General features: G+C 29.3%; 1 protein-coding gene across 3 annotated transcripts in view; it reads left to right on the top strand.

Annotated features, from left to right (window-relative positions):
• The window catches only part of mlt (tubulin folding cofactor E like protein mlt), a 146,778-nt gene that overhangs the window by 80,867 nt on the left and 45,103 nt on the right, over positions 1 to 20,808 (top strand). For 2 of the 3 annotated variants that reach the window (XM_014429482.2, XM_014429486.2), the window contains exon 3: positions 7,929 to 7,990. The gene's annotated coding sequence lies outside the window, so the exon portion shown is untranslated. Of the gene's footprint in view, positions 1 to 4,116; positions 4,184 to 7,928; positions 7,991 to 20,808 lie in introns of those variants that run through there. The other variant, XM_067052642.1, reaches the window with a different exon arrangement.

The raw sequence follows: 20,808 nt of genomic DNA on the forward strand, positions 1-20,808 counted from the left end.
AAATTATTATGTGTTACCACTACTATATTAATGCAATATAAAATTAACATCCATATTAAATGTTGTGATTTCTTTGACCATGAAGTTAAGCTGGACATATTTCTTCCACTGAGGTCGAACGGACATGGATATGTTTTATTGTAACGCTCTCCAGATCTATTGTATTTTATTTTTTCTGGGGGTTACATTAAACAAAAAGTCTATGCAACACTGGTCAATGATCTTCATTCTTTGAGAAGGAAGATAATTGAAACTTCCAAAACCATAACATGTTTCCGGTGCCCACTAGCAGTGGTCCAGAGGCCATTACTGCTGTGGAACAAAGATACCGAGCCTGCATTCCTGTACAAGGAAAATTGGACAGCACGTGATATTAACAAATGATATATGGTACTATTAACATTTAATTAATAAAAAAAGTTGGAACACACATTAATTAATTTATTTAAGCCTAAACAATTCATAACAATTAAAATCTTGAATATCTAATAATAAACTGAGGGATGTTGGTGAAGAAATCATTTCTTTCATCAGATTTCTGGACTTGCTGTGGATAACTCCCCCTCCGTTATTCCCTGGAAACATTATTTTTATTAAAAATATACGTTGATGACCTTTTTCTCATTCTTAACCATGAAAAAATTCCAAAAATTATATCATCTTTCAACTTATACCACCCTCGCCTTCGATTCACAGTTGAACTTGAAATTGACAGTTTTCTCCCGTTCCTGGATCTCCGTATTATAAAAAATCCAATGGTTCCTTATCCTCTGACTGGTACACCGAACCCACCTACTCTGCCTATCTTCATAATTTTTCCTCTCAGCACTTTTTCTATCATCGAAAAATTAATATAGCCAACAAAAGCCACCCTTTCTATATCGGACCCTGAGTCAAACTAACAAGCAACGCATTAAAAAAATAGTACTTACCAACAACTTTCCACTTAATGTCACACAGAAACTATTAGACTCATATAATATCCCTACTACCAGTTTACTTCTCTCAGATGATACTTCTTAACCTACCACGGCGTTACTGTTGTACAGATCTCTCCCTTATATCCCCATCCTCTCAGACAACATACAGAAATCACTACGATCTACCATCCCCAATTTACGTTTAGGTCTAAAACATCTTTCTATTTTTATATAAATTAAAGTTATTTTTACTCCCACTAGTCCTACTCCATTTTTGAATTATTGTGGACACTAAAGTTTTTCTATTTTCATTATTGTTTTTAAATATTATTTAAAACAATAATCTTTTTAACTTTATTTTCACCTTATGACATTTACAAATATTGTCTTTTTATTTTTTTTCTGATTGTTACCTTTCTTATTACAATTCATCTCCAATGTACGATCTTTAAACCAACTTAATATTTACATCATGTCTAAACGATTGTCGACTCATTGTTGTTATTATTTTTTAGGATTTCTATTTTTATTCAATAACCTTATTTTTATTTTTATCAATGTATTTATGTAAACTTTTTTGTCTCTCTCTAATGTAGTGATATCTTATATATGTATTTCCTACATTCATCCCATATATTTGCCTATTTTAAACTTATATTACCTATCTATATATTATAAAAATCTTACCGTTCTTAGCGAACTGGGGATATTTTATACCTGGCCCTCTCTTCCAACTTGGCAGTTGTCATCCTTATTTTAATCTGACAGGTAAACTTCCCCCTTTGTTTATTCGTTTTTTTTATTAATTTTCCTTTTATTTGTTAATAAACCTCTCCTTTGCCATTTTATTTATTTATAAATAGTTCTAACGAGTTTTCTACGTTAGAGTTCTAAGTTATTACTCTAGCTCTGTATTTTGACTTCTATCACACCTGGCTGTATTTAGACACTAGTATATAGACCACCTATATGTATACTTCCTTAAATTATTTCTTTTATATATTATATTAACAAAGCAATTTTTTTTTTTTTTACATATTTTCTCTGTATATTTATTTTAATGTTTTGCCACTTCTTATAATGTATCTTGTTGTTATTCAGCCCTGATGAAACCTTGCAATGTGAGGCGAAACGTTGGTAAAAAATAAGTAGTTTTCTTCGACTATTTTGGTACCTTTATTGACCGCCATCTAGACTATTTTCCTACAAAGAAAAATAATAATTTCTAGAAAAAAAAATGAATAAATGGATATTCTTCTTCTCAATAAATCATTCCGATTGGTTAACTTATTGTTTATTTTTAATATCTTATGTTGAATAAAACTGTTGCGCGTCTGGCTTATATTTTTCAGTTGCGTTCAAGCATTGGACGGAGAATGTTACGAAGGACTTTAACCTTGAGACAGTGTTCCCTTCTCACTCATCCTTTTTCGACAATTTTTTTTGTCTTTCAGGTTCAGAGGAATATATTCTACTTCTTACATGCTTTGGAAAAGTTCTCATGATATTAACTCCAGAGCCATATAAAAACGTCATAAGATTACGTTTTTATGTGTAAAGCTCAATCAAATAACATGTATGCGTTTCAATGGAATGTTTTCACGTTTACATCGACAAACAATATTGATGGCTTATTAACTATAAACAAATTCCTTTTTAAACACACACACATAAAAAAAAAAAAAAAGAAGTATAACACTAGAAATTGGCTTGAGAACTCGAGAGGATTGAAAATAACATAGACAAGAGGTTAATTTTCGTAATCATGTAAAGTGGACTGGAGCCGAATAAGAGATGCCGCCGGATAATTTTGAATGCAATAATTCCAAGAGGAAGATTTACTGATTAAGGAGCCGGAGGCAATGGTCAGAACAGCAATTTTATCCATTGGTTATCTACCATAACCATGTCTGAAGTTTTAAATTTAAATAGACTTATGTGGAATAATTATAAAACAAAAATATGAGACGTTTAGTGAAAGAGTGGTGTAAGAAAAAACTGGTTTGAGGTATTCGACGCTTATGAGGAAGTTCTATAAAACATTTGGTAAAGAATAACCTCTTTCTCTGTTAAAACTACTCATTCACAAGTGTATATAAAGTTAATGCATTTAGAAATTAATTAATTATTTTTTAATCAAAATGATATGTGATGAGAACAGAGTGACTTACACCACAATTGCTCTGAACGGCACAAGATTCAATCGTACGAAATAAACATTTTAAAGAGAAAACTTTTACTTTAAAAAAACAAATGAAATCTGGCATACCAATGGCAAATTAGTTCTATATATAATAATTCTGGATTTTCTAAAAATAGAAAATACTCTAAAGTGGAATCTTGGAAGCACCAGTAAATTAATGATATCGATGGCTGCTTGTTCATTTAAACATCTTAAATGAAGTATTACATAGAGGAGAATAAAGATAAATGGTACACAAACAAAGAACACAGGGGTCACATGAATTATTAGTGTACTAAAATTCCAGTTGCACGTGTACACTAAGAAAAATTCTCTTTCAGTGATTCGCCTAATAATGAGATCTCTAAAGAGAACAGAAATAATATTGGACATTGAGTCTACTTAAATTATTGTTGGGAATAACGAACATTTGTTCCAAAAGAACTTTTAATAAAAATTCTGAATATTAATCAACTGAAAAATCCTAGTAGTATGTACAACAATTTTAGGTATAGGTGTATTTCCTACGTGAAAGTATTTTCAGATAATACATTCCTTCTGTTAATTGGTTCAGTATTTCGCCTGAAAAAGATATCTATCCTTCAAAATGATATATATGGTGATGATGATGATGATAGTACAAAGATTTGAGTTAAGAGTCATTATTATTATTATTTCATAAAGTCTTTATCTTTAATATACAAATGTTACATAAGCTTATAGTGTGATGTACTTATCTTTAGAGACTAAGTGTAGTTGACAATGTTACAAACATAATAATTATAACTTTTTTTGTTACCGTTATTTGGTGACTACCCTCATTTTCAAGCATTATTTCAGTTATCCATTACTTATATAAATTCTCTTTAATTAATTTAAATGTTTTGCTATATTGCGGTTTGTAAATATTTGTTTTGTTCAATCAATAAACTTGTCAAAAAGGTAAATCAAGACAAACATTTGCAGAGTGATGTCAACAATACTTAAGGTAAAATGAGTAATAGTAGATAACGTTGCCTTTTGTTCTTTTATTCAACTCAGTTCTTAACTTGTGACAAGACTGCTGTAAATTTATCACTGAGTAAGTAGAACTCACGAGTTTTTAAAAATTAATTAAATTTTAATTTTAATAAATAAAAAATTTTACCACCATTGGGTGGGTGGTTCCTTCAACAAGTGTTCTGAAACTCCATCAAATTTACCGATTGTGTTTTTTTCTATGTACAATAAATTTCAATAAATAAAATAAAATAAAAATATATATTCTAAATGTAACAAAATAAATTATTTTCATTTTTTAAAATTAATTCAATAAATTAAACATTTTTGAGATTTACACAACATGGAAACATACTCATAAGTTAATAAGATATGATAATTAATTTAAATATATTATCAGTGTTCTGTAAAAGTGTGAATTCAACAAATTGACTACTTTCGTATTATTTTTTTAATGGAATGTCATTGATACTAATTAGTTTAACTATATGAAATACAGCAATGTTCCAGGTTTTACATTCGAAAACTATTTTTGTAAACCAGGTAAACCAAAAAATATACTTTCCTTTAAATTGTAGGCACTTTTTACATAACACCGACGATATATCCATATTTGCTGAACATAATCAGATGATAGTAATCAATTAAATTATATATAAAAGTTAAGAATAAGTATTTTAATATGAAACTATAATAAGAATAAGTATTTTAATTATTGAGTTAAGTTTAGATAATTTTGAGATACTCAGTGCTTTGTGAATTACAACATGAACGAACCAAAGAATTAATAAAATTAAATTTACTGCTTGTATAAAAACTCTCCATTGATAAGTTTAGATATAAGTAATTTCAAACAATGTTTAAAATAAGTAGCTAAGATAAGTGAACTAGGACAAAGTTTAGATGACAGTTCACGTTTTGGAAGTTATGTAAACCAGCCTTCACAAGGAACTTAGGTGAATCCATTGTAAGATGACTGTTTATAATGCAATCATTTCGTCATCATAAGGGGAGTCATTTAGTTATGAACGAATATCATTCTGTAAATAAATCAAATATTATTATTTGTCATTACTCTTTAGTAGGATGGTTCAGGTAATACGATTTTGGTTTCTCTTCTCGAAATTCTCAAAATATTTAAATAGAAGCTAGAACACTTTTCTTTTTTTCATTTATTTCAAATTAACTTAAATCTTATTAACATTACAGATTAACAACCTGATTATGTTTCATAGGTGGAGGAAATAACAAATAAATGTTGATATAAATATGATACAAAATAAATACACAATTTTGTATTCATGCTTGGGCAAATGCGAAACAAGCGCTAGTTCTCACATACCAAGAAAGATAGTGGTTTAAACTTTATCGTAACCGCAATGGGAAGAGTTTTCAAATCCGATTATATTCACAACTTTCTAAGGAAACCAAAAACGAACGGTACGATCTGACCTTTTCCGAAGAGCGAGGCATAATGCAATTCGTGAAAGTCTGGTCTATGACTTGGTATAGACCACCAAGAGGAAATGTAGTCACCTCGTCGAAGAAACTGTGTCACCAAGCTACATTAATTACTACAAGGGATTCTGTATACATGCGAATGTTAATTTAAAATTTAAATTTGTAATTGATTCTAACGAATCCAGGAAGAAAACAATAGGGAAATTATGCAAAATAAATCCGGGTAAGTGGCCGGTGGCTTTAGCCCCTAGGCAGGAGTTATGCTTCAAGGCATTAATGCCAAGGACGGCCGGTTATATATTGAGCTTCCAGTCTGCGCCAAATATTTACAATGAAATCCCATTGTTTATTTCCTGTAGCAAAAAATGATTTAAATAATAAATTGAGTTTTATGACCCTTAATAAGTAAATGTGAACATTATTAAAAAATATTTGTTCATTTATAGACCTTATATAAAGTTTCTTTATTGTGTTATAATTTTTTTTATGCGATAAAGTTTATTCCACAATATCCTTTAAAAAAAAAAGTAATTGTTCCAATTTTGTTTCCTTTATTTACCATGGAGTTATAAATTGTTTACCATAATAATGAAATAAAATTGCCTTTTTAAATATTAATCAAAAAGACTAAAAAAAAAAAAAACCTTGTAAATCACATTAAGACCTCATTTTCTAAAATAAAATTATATAATAATAATAAAAAAAATCACACTTTTATTCTTTGTACATTTATATTTCACATTACTGTAACGCTTCGATCTATTATATTAGTCATTTTCATTTTCACTCCACTAAAAATATTAAAATATATTTGTGATAATTTATATAAGATTCAGCTCATTCCCAGTGGTTTATTTACTGAGGTCATTTTTCTCAGGATTTTTATATTTTACTTAAAGTCTCCATATATGTAATAATGCCACCATAGATAAAGTGATATTATTTGAGATTGTCACTTTTTGAACCATTTCTCATCGATATCAAGTTCTTAGTTAGTTAGTTAGTAGTTAGTTCTTTATTATTATTATCGAGGCAAAAAATAAATAATATTTAAAAACCCAGAGAGACTTCTATATAAACTATAACAAATAATTCTAGGAGTGTGCTTGAAAATATTTTTCAATATTGTGACTAAAATAAATTAAAATATTTAAAAATGGCTAATAGACTTGTTGCCAATGTACTTTAAATCTAAAATAAATAACATAATCGTGTGTACGGTTAAAAAGCTTGTTGTTAAACATTTAAAGAAAGCTTTAGTTCATTAGTAAAACAAGAAAGATGACGGATTCTTAAAGCGATCATAACATCATAATATTATTTTAAATAGAGAATATTAAAAATTACGAAAAAAAAAAATAACTGAAGTTGAAGTGACATGAAATTATTCAAAAAGAGGTAAAGGTGACCTTGAACCATCGACATTGTTTTGAAAAATCAGCCAATAGTTTTAACTGTTGCATCGATGGCTTGGTCCTAGTACGGCCACAATTAACCTAAGCAGAGCAGAGCAATATTGCCGTGACCTTTCACGGCCAAATGAAGTTAATTGTTCAAATCGTGGTTGCCCATCTTGGGTGACTTAGAGAAAGCTTAGGAGCTATTACACAAAGGCACAATGCACACTTGTGCATTAATTAACAGGAAGTTCTACAGACATGTAGAGTACAGTAAAATTTTCAGTTCATAGGCTTTCAACTGAGTACCGTAAGATAAACATTAACTAAATACAAATAAAAATTGTTTTAATATTTCATTGGCATGTTCTTGTTAGATATTTACATTTCGTAAACCAATAATTAAGTAGTCTTAAATCATGATTTTGTTTAAAAAAAATTGTTACTCATAAAATTTAGTTTTGTTACAATGAATAGTTACTCTTGAAATTACGTTTAATTTGTAACTATTTTATGGATCTGCTTTTGCAGGAGCCTCCCAAGTATTAATAAATCACCTGCATATGATTAGATTATTCCTATAATTTAACAATGGGCCAACTGCTAATTGATTTGGCCCATTAATGACGATCATTATGCATATGTTTGCATACCTCCGTGTACAAAGTTTTGATCTGAAGATAATATGGGACAGCCCACCCCAGAATTTTTCAGTTTAAAAAAATGTCATAGTATCTTTTCCCTCAAGTTGAAGACCGATAATACTGATAGTAGGACATGCTAAAAGGTTTTTGCCGTTCAATATACCTTAAACAGCTTAATTGACATTTTAATGCCGAATTTCTGAAATCTTTTGTTTAAAAAAAATTTTTTAATTGTAATATTATAATATAATATAATATTGTAATTAACTTTAGTTAAGATCTTTAAAGAGATATAACTTACATCAATATTCTTATTTATTTCTAGAGTCCACAATTTTAATGACCCAAGAGAGAACGACTGGAAGACATTCGAAGAAGGAAATTAAGGTAACCAATTATTATTATATGCCTAAATATTTTATAAATATAAAATATTTAATAACATTTGTTTACTGAATAAATTTTAGAGTAAAAATTGGATTTTTCAATTTTTTTTTTTAATGGTAAATATACATGGATAGTTTGTTGTAAGGAAAAAGCATAGCGCCTACCAGAGTAAAAAAAAGAAAAACATAATCAGGTCTTGAAATCTGTTGTACAATTGAAAAGTAACTTAAAGAAAATTTAAATTACTTTAGCCTTGAATTTGAAATTGTACCTATACAAATTCCGTAACCATTTTGGAAGAATACTTTTTAGTCTTAACTCACCGAACTAGTTAAGTTTACTAAAGTACGTTAAAAGTTATCCAAATTTGCCACAAATATTGTGTTTACGATGATGCTTTTCAGAAACGAAAAATAAAATACTTGCAAATATTTAAAATAATAAATAAACTTGCTACTTACTTTTGGCTAAAATGAGAAATAACCTATCATAACATTTTCCAGAGGTACTATGGTGTACTCAACTATAAACCATTCTCGAGTTAAAACTTGATCTTTACGTAAAATTTCATAATGCTTATCGATGGGACGTAACATGTTTGGAAGCGTTTTCCAATTAATTATTCAATATTTTACAGAATAATTATAATTATGAGAGATAGTTGACCGTGGATGACTTATACGAGGAGAAGATGGTTGGGGGTGCGGTCAAAATAAAACACAAATAAGTTGATTTTGATGTGTTATTTAATCGTGCCAACGTTTCGGCTAGAATTTCTAGCCTTCATTAGGGCTAAAAACAGAACAAGATAACAACCAATGAGTATAGAAAATATAAACAGAATGACATAAAGTATATAATTTTACAGAATGGAATTAATAAAATAAAGTGATGAGAGAGGTGGAAAATAAAATGTATACATAGGTAATTGAATAAGTGGGTAGAATAACATAATTAAGAAAATAAAATAAAAATGAAGTTATATAATGCAAAGAAATATGAATATATTAGTTATTAATAATTTAAAAATTAAAATTATGGAAAGAAAAATAAAATCAAGAGAAAGAAAATATATGTAACCATAATAATGGATAGAGACGCAATATATAAGTAAAGTTTAACAAAAGAAATGAATAAGAAAAAAAAATTATTATAGATCTGGAAATTATCACAGAATAATTATAGATCTGGAAGTTGATATTTCCTTCCAAAAAACTAAGTAAGGGACTGAATAACAAAAACTGATTTATGATGAATCAGAACAGTCGTTCATTAATAATCTTTCATTCACAAATATCATTAAAACCACTACAAAGGGTCTCGAATAAAAGGGGTCGTGATAAATATCCTTTGTGCCCTAAATGCGGTTTCCCCCTAATTTTCGTTTTATAGATAGTGAGCAACAATAAAACCCAAAATAGTTTACAAGGATCCAGTTTACAAGGATAAAAGTCTTCAAACGCTCCAGTGTTTAGAAATCTCTTGGGATATATTTGGACCACTGAAGCTTGTGTTCTTCGTCTATACTCTCTAGTTATCTTTAATTCGCAATAGAACACTTATCATTGCTTTCAGACTTTCAAGGAGAACAAGCACTTAGTGATATAACAGTACACTATGTAAGAGCAGTATGAATCATGTGAGATTATATTTACGTACATTACCCAACATCATTTATATTCTGTAAATAAAGTTAATGTTTAATCTAAAGATTTACTTATTTATCTTTAATAATAAAATTAAAATATTGGTCACTGTTCCTTTAACCACTTTCTAAGCACTAAGGGTAATTTATTTATGCGTTTTTTATTTTCCCTAACGTATTAAAACATTCAAAATATCAATGAATTCTATCAAATCCAACATCAAGTATTCTAAAGTTACAATTCGTTAAAGAACAAGTTTATAACTTTAAAATTCTTTCTGCTATATTTTGTTTCTACAATGTTTTTATGATTTTGATATTCATTAGTTTTACTAAAAATGATCTTACAAACTATTACTACAAAAAATCGGAGAAAAAAATAATGAAAGAGAATAAACTCTAAAGACATAATTTCTTTTCTCCTAAACGTATTTATTACAGAATAATTTATTTAATAAAAGAAACGTTTTTGTGATTGCAATAGAGTGGCCGTAATATATGCTCTTAACTTTTCAAGCAAAATTAAATCTTTACTAGGTATACTTATATTATTTAAAGCATAATTTAACAATTCAGAATATTAGAAACGGTATTTAATATTTGAATTAATTAAATTACCCATACGAGATCTACATTACTGAGATTTAGATGAAAATGAGGGCTTTGAAATATGATCATATTGTACAAGTTTTCAATAGCATATGCTTTAATAATTTTTAGAGCTTAACATGCTTAAAACATTAAAAAAAAAAAAAAACCTGTGTGCAATTTGAATTGAAATTTAGTGAAAAATTAAATTAAAATGATTTTCAGCTGCTCTTTTAATATCTTCTGGCTCAGTTAATCTCCACATAAGCATTATCGATACCCTATGAAATTTTCCAAATGACATTAAATAAAATATTCAGTCTTTTACTTACGAAAGGAATTTAATAAAATTCATTTATAAATTACATTTTAAAACTAAATTGTTACAATTAAGTTATTATTGCTAAAATCAATTAAGATGTACAAGTAACACGGATGACAAAGAATTGTTTGGAGTCCTGCTTTCCAAAAGTTGGTTTTTAGTTCTCATGGCTAACTAAAAATATTAACACAGGCTTGAATGTTTGTTGAGATGAAATTATGATATTTAATTACGTTTCCTAAATACTTTTATAGCTGTAATACTTATCATAATTATTAATATCTTCCTATTTTATTTATTTATTTTTTAAAAATTTATTTAATGTGATTTACAATTGTAGAAATAATAAATACAATAAGTAAATATGTTGTATGTTTCATATACATTTGAAAATCTTGGGAAGGAACCACCACCCGTTGGTGGTACTTCAAGCATTAATTTAAATTAGAAGGTCCTGTGGCCATCTTCTTTTCAGACGCCTCGGAGGAGTATCAGGGATTGTTAAGGATGAAAGATTAAGAAATAAGTTAAACAGGCGTTAGTGGAGTATTTAGAAAGGATACTGCAGGACAGGAGGGTAGAGGTTTACGATGGAGAGTAAAGATGATCTGGTGGGATTTGTCAGGATTTATTTTGATTCTCCAGTTTTGACACCATTCTTCAATAAATGTTATGTGTGTCTGTAGTGATTGTGATGCATTATTTGGGTCGTTGTTTACAGACAGTATACATGTGTCCTAAGCGTATTTATTTTATTTAATTACTTTTTTATATAGTATATTCAATGCACACTTAAATCTCTAATATCCATTGCAATTCATTGTAGCATTTTGCATTAATATTCTTCATTAAAGTAAATACATAATGTTATAATAGTTTACTTTGCAATGGGTGAAATTAGGACAATATTTCGCTATGCTATACATATTCAATATCATGTTAAGCAGCTCTCAAAATTAAGTATGGCACTTTTAGTGACATAAACTATTACTAAATTTTTGTTTCACAATCACTTTACATGTTGATGATGCTAAAAGCTTACTAAGAGGAATGAGAATACTGTTTCGTACATTCAGACGTCATATTGTCGATTAAAAGGGAATATGTCAAAACTCACTTTTTGAAGTTACTGTAATTTTGTTACTTTAATAGAAGATTGTGTAATGCAATCAATGTGGTTGATTTCGGACCTATAATTACCTATAAAGAACAAGATTAACCCTCTACTATAACTCTGATTGTGAAACTAAAGATAGGTTTCGATTATATGTCTACACATCGACAAATCAATCTACACAACTCAATTTCAGTAAACAACGATTGCTGTAATATTGAATATAAATCAGAAAATTACAAGATGTTAATTTATAAATGTATTATATAAGAATTAGCCTGCTATTAAAATGTAGGGTGCAAATAATATGAATAACAATGACAATAACATAAGTGTTTTTACGAAAAGTGAACTTTTTTTTTCTTCGAGAAAAAGGTTTTATCTGGATTTAATTTGTTTTTTTGATATCTTTTAATGATTTTCTCCATGAAGTAGGGGGCTTATGGTTTTAGACAGGTAGCGCCTCCAATCGATTTTGACACAATATCCGATCAAATTATTGGAGCATCTAGACGACAAAGTTTTGAATCATTCTTGATTCTTTAATAACTTTCTTTTTTTTCTTCCAAACGTACCATTCTTCAACTTTTCTTCTCTTAAAAAAAGGTTTATGGGGAGATTATGTATCTAAAACCAATTTAAAAAACTTACCATTACCATTTAAAATGCCAATAATAATAATAAGGACTAGAAAAATCGTACGATAAAAATAATACAAAAAAATAAAGACATAACTTAAAAGATGATTTTTTAAGAACGCTTGTCAATTAAACACAGTGAATAGCAAGAAATTGGTTCTGGGAACGTTAATGTGGGCCAAAAAATCCGTTAATGAAATGCGCAAGACTTTCTACAACAAACGCAACTTGAATTCTCCTCTGATGAAAAGGACTATATATAAGAGAGGTAAAATGTAATTCTTTGGTGATAATACCTTTAGGAAAAATTTTCAGATAGTATTTCAATGATTTAAGCGATAATCTTAAACAGAAAAGTATAGTTTTAATTAATGATCCGGTAAGTATAATGGATAGATACAGGGAATTTTTCAAGGATATAGAGATCTTGTTATTAGGAGAATCGACCTATAACCCGTGGTACGGTAGGGTCTTCATTAAAACGGATGCTCCTCAAAGCTACCTGAAAATCAGTTGTGAATAAGTGCCCAACTACGACTTTCCGGTAAATATGCAATTACTCCAAATGTCGGTCCACACAAATATGCTTTGGACCCACAGAAGCTTTGTCCAGCTCGTGATGGAACGGCCCTGGAGGATTGTCCATTTTTTGACAAATTGCCCCGCGTGTCATGAGAACCGAATCCGATACATGCCGAAGCTAAGTGATATTAGCCGAAATCAGTTGTATGAATTTCTGTCTATAACCTCAGGATTGAACCTTAAACTATTTTTTATATATGTAACTCAAAACCTTTTGCTTGGAGCTGGACACCTATCGTCCCAATAGCAGGTATAGTTTCTGTTTTGTTTTCTCTTTTATTTGTTAATATTATAAAATATGAAGCGACGTTTTTTATTTTACTATTTTATTCTAACGAATGTGGATAGCACAGCTTAGGTAGATTGTTTGTTATTAGTTTATATAATCGATATTTAACTCATCATTTTTGTAAAATTACTACAATTGATTATCTATTTCATGTATTTCACAGGCTAACTCTATTTGTGCGGAGGTTGCCCTAAGAACAAATAAATAAATTATTATTATTATAAATTTGTTAAATATACTTAAAGTAAGTAATTTTTAGGGAAAATCATAAATAATTTTTGGAAAGTGAAAACTATAATAAATTGAAAGCGACAAAAGGGTAAAGGAAAGAATTCGTTTGTGTATATTACGACTATAGGATGCAAAAATACCGCTTCCAAACAATACTTGTTTTTTTATGACTACATTGAAATAATGATAATTTCGTTTGAATATTGTCATGCTGAATATCGATGGTTTATCAAAATCATTAAATAAATATTAAAATTTGCAACATATATAAAAAATTCAATTATGTTAATGTTTATTTATTATAATACTAAGTAGTTAAGTATGAAGAATCTATTCTACGTAACCAGGCCTATCACTTGAGGTCAGTAGAACCAGGTTACTAACTTGTCCTTCATCCTGAACTTAACTATCGCGTCACACTCGTGAAAGAGCCGACCTTTGGGGCAGCCAGCCTTCACACTGTCACCGTGATATACTGCGTTGGGCGGTCATGGCTTATCTTTCCGCTACGTATTATCCACGCACCATTTAACACTAGCTATAACTCCGTTCATAAGATGTTCTCTTAGCACACACCAAATGATCCCGATCGAGGACTCTACAAATATTAATGAGAGAGTCAAAATCACGTTTATCACGACTTGAGCTGTAAGAGTAAGAGAACTCATAAGTAAGTGTTTTGGATAAGGAATAAGCAAACAATAAACTTTAAAGTTATTGAAAAGAGGTTTATAAAATGAAAAATTACAGTATATTTGTGATATATGGTATCACATGAAGAATATTTGAAATTCCAAATATTCTTGTTCTCCGCTTCGTAAATTTACTATGGATTTAATAAAATGTTATAATTTAAGAGTGTATACCTTTGTTCTTTATTATTTTCTTGACGTTAGTAAGATCAAAGCATATCTTTTTCGTAGGCCAAGACATTTTTAATTTCTTTGAAATTGCTATCGAGCACATCATCATTATGTGCTTCATTATCCAAAAGAAGTGTGGAAGGCTTCGAAAATAAGTAGATCCTGAACCAGCACAATCTAAGGCAATTCTTATAGCTTCGAAAACCTTCCCTATTGTCTATTACTTTTAATTAGCAGCTTTCCTATTCAGTTCCAAAACTCTATAAAAAAACTAGAGGTTACTCCAACTCAAAGAACAACTTACTAAGAGTAACCATATTTCCCAAATCACCCAAAAATCCATCTCAATTCTGAAACAGAAGTTGCATGATTAATTTCCCTTTATCTTCTAGTACCCACCCCTATTCTTCCTCACTTTGACAATGGATGGTTTATATATGGTTTTTAGCGAGCCGGAAATGAGGAAAAAATAATAACGATTTCATCATAAGATTCGTTTTCATTTTTTTTTTTTTCAATCTCTCATATATCTTACTGGTTTCCTAGTAAGATTTTATCCTAATCTCCGACAAAAATACTTTCTTGGTACATTTTTGTTGCAATCCTTAAGAATCACAAAAGCATCCTGTATCTTTGACCTTCTCACCTAGCATTCTTCCAAGATCTCAATAGAGCGATTAATATATCTAATATCATTCGTTCTACCTCTTTTTGGAATTTCCTATCATCTACACTCCTCCCTAACTTTATTTAAACACCATCTATTTCTTTATCTCCTCAAAAACCAATGCTCTGCAAACATGTAAAGAATAAATAACTGTGTAGTTTTGGGCCAATATACGTAGGTATATTCAGTTTATACATGTATAATTATTCATTATTTTGTGTTTTTTTGTAGGAATATAATTACTTCATAACAGTGAAGCCAGGCAAATGCAGCTTATGTTGTATTATTTTGTAACTTTTAGGATGTCTCAGAATAGATTAATTTTTCATGAAATGAAATTAACGCACACAATCGAAACTGTGAAAAATATCTTTTCATACTTGCAAAACAATATGACACAAAAGTGGATATGATTCTTTACTTTCACCTAGTAAGTGACCTATTAGCATGCCTAAATATAGGCAGTAATAGTCAAGATTCTGAGGCCTACATAGAGACAATAGTTATGCTGATGGAGATGGATCACAAGGAGATAGCAGTTTGCCTTTAGATAGCGGACGAAGAGGCGTTACGTGAAGGAAAGGCCGTTGGGGCAGTGCAGTGGATGCTGCAACAGCGAGGGAAAAGGTTGAGCAACTGCTGGGAAATGATGGGACACAAACCCTGCTATCTATTTTCGATCCTTACGTAACCCTCCGTCCAGTTTCCACCCGTCTATCAACTGGGATTTCCCTGACAGACTCGGTGTCAAACTGCTAGGCAGACAGCCAGTGGAGCATGAAAACATTTTAAATTTTCAGTTTTTAATATTTAAATGGAAATGCGTGTCTAAACTATGCTGGTATTTAACCCAAAAGATTGGCTTAGATTGTTCACACCAAGAATTTAATAAGATGGGATAAAATGAAAATAAAGAATGCTTGTAGTTTCTCATTTGAGTTTTCAGTTTAAAAAAGAAGCTACCGAATTTTTGTATTTCTTACAACAAAAATGTCACTCATCTGTTTCTTTAAAGGATCAAAAGAAAATAACAATAAAACTATTGCTTTTTCAACTTCTAATGTTTGATTATACATTTGGATTTTCTTATTATTTATTATGAACTATTCTCTATTTTGTCTGATTTTATTTTTAAGATCTTAGGTTTGTGGATCATAAATAAAAAACTCCCTGCACTTACATAATTTTTTAGAGCAGAAAGCTTACCTCAAGTATAATTTATTAGGGCAATTTAATATGCCAGAATTAACACATTAAAATGTTTTATTTTTTTTAATTTCTAAAATAAGTTAAATTTATTTTTAATAATATACTTCATTAAATCATAATTAAATTTATATTATGACCATGCTATGAAGAAAAATATAAAATTCCAAGCAAGATTAGTCTTCAAATTGATGAACGTATAATTGAATAGAATATTGACATAAAATAGACGTTGATTTTAACATGCGTTTACAATGTTCAGGAGCGATTCAGAATAAAGAAATTGTAAAACTGCAATAAATATTAATATCATTGCAATATATAATTATTACTATATGATTACTGCATTTTATGTAATTATTAATATCATTATTTAATAGTATACCCTATTATGTTATTACTACTATAAGAATAGCTTTATAGAACTTATTCATTATCGTTTAATTGTTAAGTTTTTTTTAATTGAAACCCATTGATGAAAATGTTTATTTGTAGATAATAAGAGGTTCATGAATTTAACCCGTCCTTATTGTTACTTGGTTACTCAGTGCCGAATCTTCTGATACCGATTTTGAAGTTTAGGTGTTAATTTAGAACATTATTGTATATATTCTTTTTATTTTTGTAAATATTATCTTTTGCCACAAATTTTTCATCGTGATATTTTTTCACTGATTGTGAACTTTATTCATCGAAATTTGACTTTTCCTGTTGTATGTCCGTGTACGTGTATATAATTACTTATTAGAGATAGTGTATATAATTAATTATTAGAGAAAAAAAAATCGCTGTTCGACTCCTTAGTGTAATGATACAAATATTGCAGGGATGGTGACTCACATCATGTCAGGGACAGACTGTAAAGAACACTAGATTTATTACTGAAAAATACATGAATAAAGTAAATAAGAAGCTTTCGAAACAACCACATGACAAACAATGTTTAAAATAAAACAACACTTATTCCCGCAACCTCATTATAAATCAAAAGATAACCGTTCATAAACCGTCATGGAAATCGCACTCACTACTGTAGAGAAATAAATATAAATAAGTTAGTGTGCCATCGTAATGCCAACTTCAAAGTTCAGTTATGTCAAGTGAATGTAAAAAAAAAAAACGAATCAGCAAGGAAAAAAAATATAAAATTGGCCTAATAAAAATCACCTGCTTTAATTAATGAAAGAAACGAAATGTTTTGCTGAACACAAACGCAGAATAGCCCACTCTGAAGGAAGCCATGATATGTATTAAACATAATCTAAAATGAATCCAGGGAACAAATAGTTAATCTGAGGCTATCAGAGCAACCTTCTTAAATAATAATATATGATCTTTATATTTGCAGGTGTTGAATATTACGCATGCATGAGTAATTTGAAACTGATGCAAACGCTTATATTATTAAATAATATAACAAATAAATAAAAGATAATATAATAATACTTTTGGTTTCATTGATAAATTGTTATGCAATATAATATAATTCAACAATTCTGTAATATTGTTTAGATAACGCTAGGTTGACAGGCTAGTTGTATATGTACATAATATAGAAGAATAATGATTGTTTTAAGAGTTAATTGTTTAGCTGTGTTCAGATAAAGATTTGTTTTGTTGATAAGTTCTATTTCTCGATGCGTGATACTGTTGAAAGTTCAGGAGGATGTAGTTGCATATACATTTAGGTAGTTGCATATAGGTGTTGCAGTATATGATACACAATATCTTTTTCAACTTTGCAGAGTGGTCATAGTAACCTACGGTTGAAATAGTAAATCTGTTTATAATTTTATATCCTAGTAGTATGTTTTCCGTAGTATGGTAAGTGGACTTGAGTTATAATAAGACGAACAGACGTAGACTTATGTGTCTGTAGATGAGGGAATAGGCTCATATAAGTTGAAGGAAAAACAAATAAGTTTTCTTGAAACAACTAGCCTGTCAACCTAGCGTTATCTAAACAATATTACAGAATCTTTGAATATAGTGGCCAAAAGAAGATTTCTCGAAGCGATTTTTCGTCTTCTCCATTAAACATATGATTTCAACAATCAATTTATAAACATTTTGGAATACAGTTAATTTTAATCTTACTAAAAATAATTGAAAATAAATTCTCTACAGTTATAATGTTTTCTTAAATAAAAATATCCGTTTAACTCAGAAATGGCGATATATATAATGATAATGATCATAAACTATCTCAAGTCAAGTAAGTAATTGGTTTTGACGGGACGGTAATAAAACTTGCGTCTTAACTGAACCGTCAAAAACCATCACACCATGGTTCCTGTCATGTGGCACAATCATCCAATCATATGGAACGATGAACTACGTTTTTTATTCTTTTCGATAAATTATAAACAATGAACGTATTCTATGTGGATTATGAATCATGCAGGGAACTCGTAGCTAACTGTATAACTTAGGCAATTTTCGTTGATGTAATATGTTCATTAACTTAGCATGTCTTCATGACAGGACTTCAATTCATTTTACACAATGTAATGATAATTTCAGAAAAATTTATTTATTTTTTTATAAATTGGAAGAAGTGAAATTAATTAAGATATCTCTATAAAAAAAAGTTCAGATTTAGAATTTGCATTCAAGAAGGTAAAAAGGTTAAAACATAAAGTTTACCTTCATTACCAATGCGATTAGTTTAATAAATTGTTTAAGTTATTTATCACTACCCCTCAGGCGTGATGTCAATAAACTTATAATGGCAATGATCCCTTCAATTAATGTTGCAAAAAAAGTAAAAAATTGCAAATATGTAAAGTAAAGTTACAAGAAGGTTAAAAATTCAATAAATAATGTCTAACTCCTTCGATAATAGGGGTATTCATGATCATTAGTTTAACATGTTAAAGCATGTTAAATGGGAAAATTCATGTTAAATAGAGAAATATTTCCTTCTTTTAGCATGTCAAAACGATATAACATATAACATGGTTGAGAATCTGTTGCTAGGTCTGTTAAATGTAGAATGACGTTACGCAACAGACCAGCTGAGCTCGTCACCATTTTATTTATTGTTGTTAGGTTTGTGTTTTGATCGTGTATTAATAATGTATTAGATGTTTAAAAAACTAACAAAGCAAGGAATAACAATAATAATAATGCAATGACAATTGTCAATTAGCTTATCTTGATTCTCTTCCTAACAAGCTAGAAGATTAAAAGGCAATCAGTAGCCAAACAATTACACAACTTCCATTTTTTACTCAATTTAGGCCTGTTATAAATTATTTTAATCAAAACTTAGAAATAAACAATAACATAAAGTTTTTGAAGGAAAGGTTATAAAAAAGGTTGCACGAAAAATCCGCTAGGAGCTGTTATTTATTTAACATTTAACATGACTTTAAATAAGTCATTTGTATGTTGATGAAAATTTTTTACATCAATTTTGATCTAAAAAAGCTTTGATTTTCAGTATCAAACAATCTATGGATTATGACTAAACGTTAAATGATGACTAAACTTTTTTTATCTTCTTATTTATAGCCACACATGTCTAATTCAAAATTGACAATCATCATATCGCCTTACTACTATATGGAATAAATAAATTGCATGTAAGGCATTAGGAAGAACAGTACCCAGAGGTATCTCTGCTCTGGCGTTTCTTACATCCTCATGTTAGCAGGTCCCTGATCCACGTCCTTTTTAGTCTCCTCCTTGTGTTCTCAGGCTTGACAGTATGGCCACTTCCTATAAGTGTGTTTTGATGTCTCAGTAATTTTTCATTAAAACGTTTGTAGTAAGTTCGTATGTGACCGTTAGAATTTTTAAGTCAGTCCCAATCATTTGAATCCATACAGAGTTCATTAGGGTAAGGGGGAAAGATCTTTCCAATAGTGTAAAAATATTTTGTTTATAGTTAAATAAATATTTAGTATACATTATTTATTCAGACTCATGATAATCTACTAACGATAAGAAATTATGTTGGGTGCGATTTACAATGTGGATTACAGAAAGGATTATTATTTAGAAAAAAAAGTTCATTGCACAGTGAGATATTTAAAAAAAAACACGTTTAAATAAAATTTCAGCTATATCATACCAGGAAGTGATTAAGAGATAAAGCCATCAAGTCATCAACACGCATATAGCAACTAATTAACAAGATTATCTGAGCTAAGGTGTTTTGGTTGAAAAGACAAATCGATACTTTCTCTAGATGGACGAGAGAGGAAAAAAAAAACAACTCGTTGTTTTACTACACAAATTCGTTTTACTTTTGTTGTAGGGGTTAGTGAACTGGATATTTTTACTGTTTTTAGGGTAAAAAGGGAAAGTCGGCTTCTTGGGTAATGTGTAAAAAAGTGTTTCACCTCGGCCGACTAAGAGGGAAGTGTTGCCAAATAACAGGGCCATCATTTTAATACACTGTCTTTTTCTCAAGAGAGCACCAGTTTTTATTAGTACTCAATGATTAGTCATTAATTAGTAACTTGAAAAAAAGTATCAATTTGTAGATATAAGTAATATAATGTAAACATTTCGATAAGTTCAGAAATTCGGTAGCAATAAACATGAATAAATCTAAGAATAGGAAAACAAGGAAGGACAATTTTTTATAGTGATGTAAATGTTTCGAGTTAAGTATTGGCGAAAGCACAATGTCAAAAAAGAGAAGAAGGAAAAAGATCTAACTC

The sequence above is a fragment of the Halyomorpha halys genome, unplaced genomic scaffold (assembly GCF_000696795.3).
Source record: "Halyomorpha halys isolate HHAL.00 unplaced genomic scaffold, Hhal_1.1 Scaffold803.1, whole genome shotgun sequence".
NCBI lineage: Eukaryota > Metazoa > Arthropoda > Insecta > Hemiptera > Pentatomidae > Halyomorpha > Halyomorpha halys.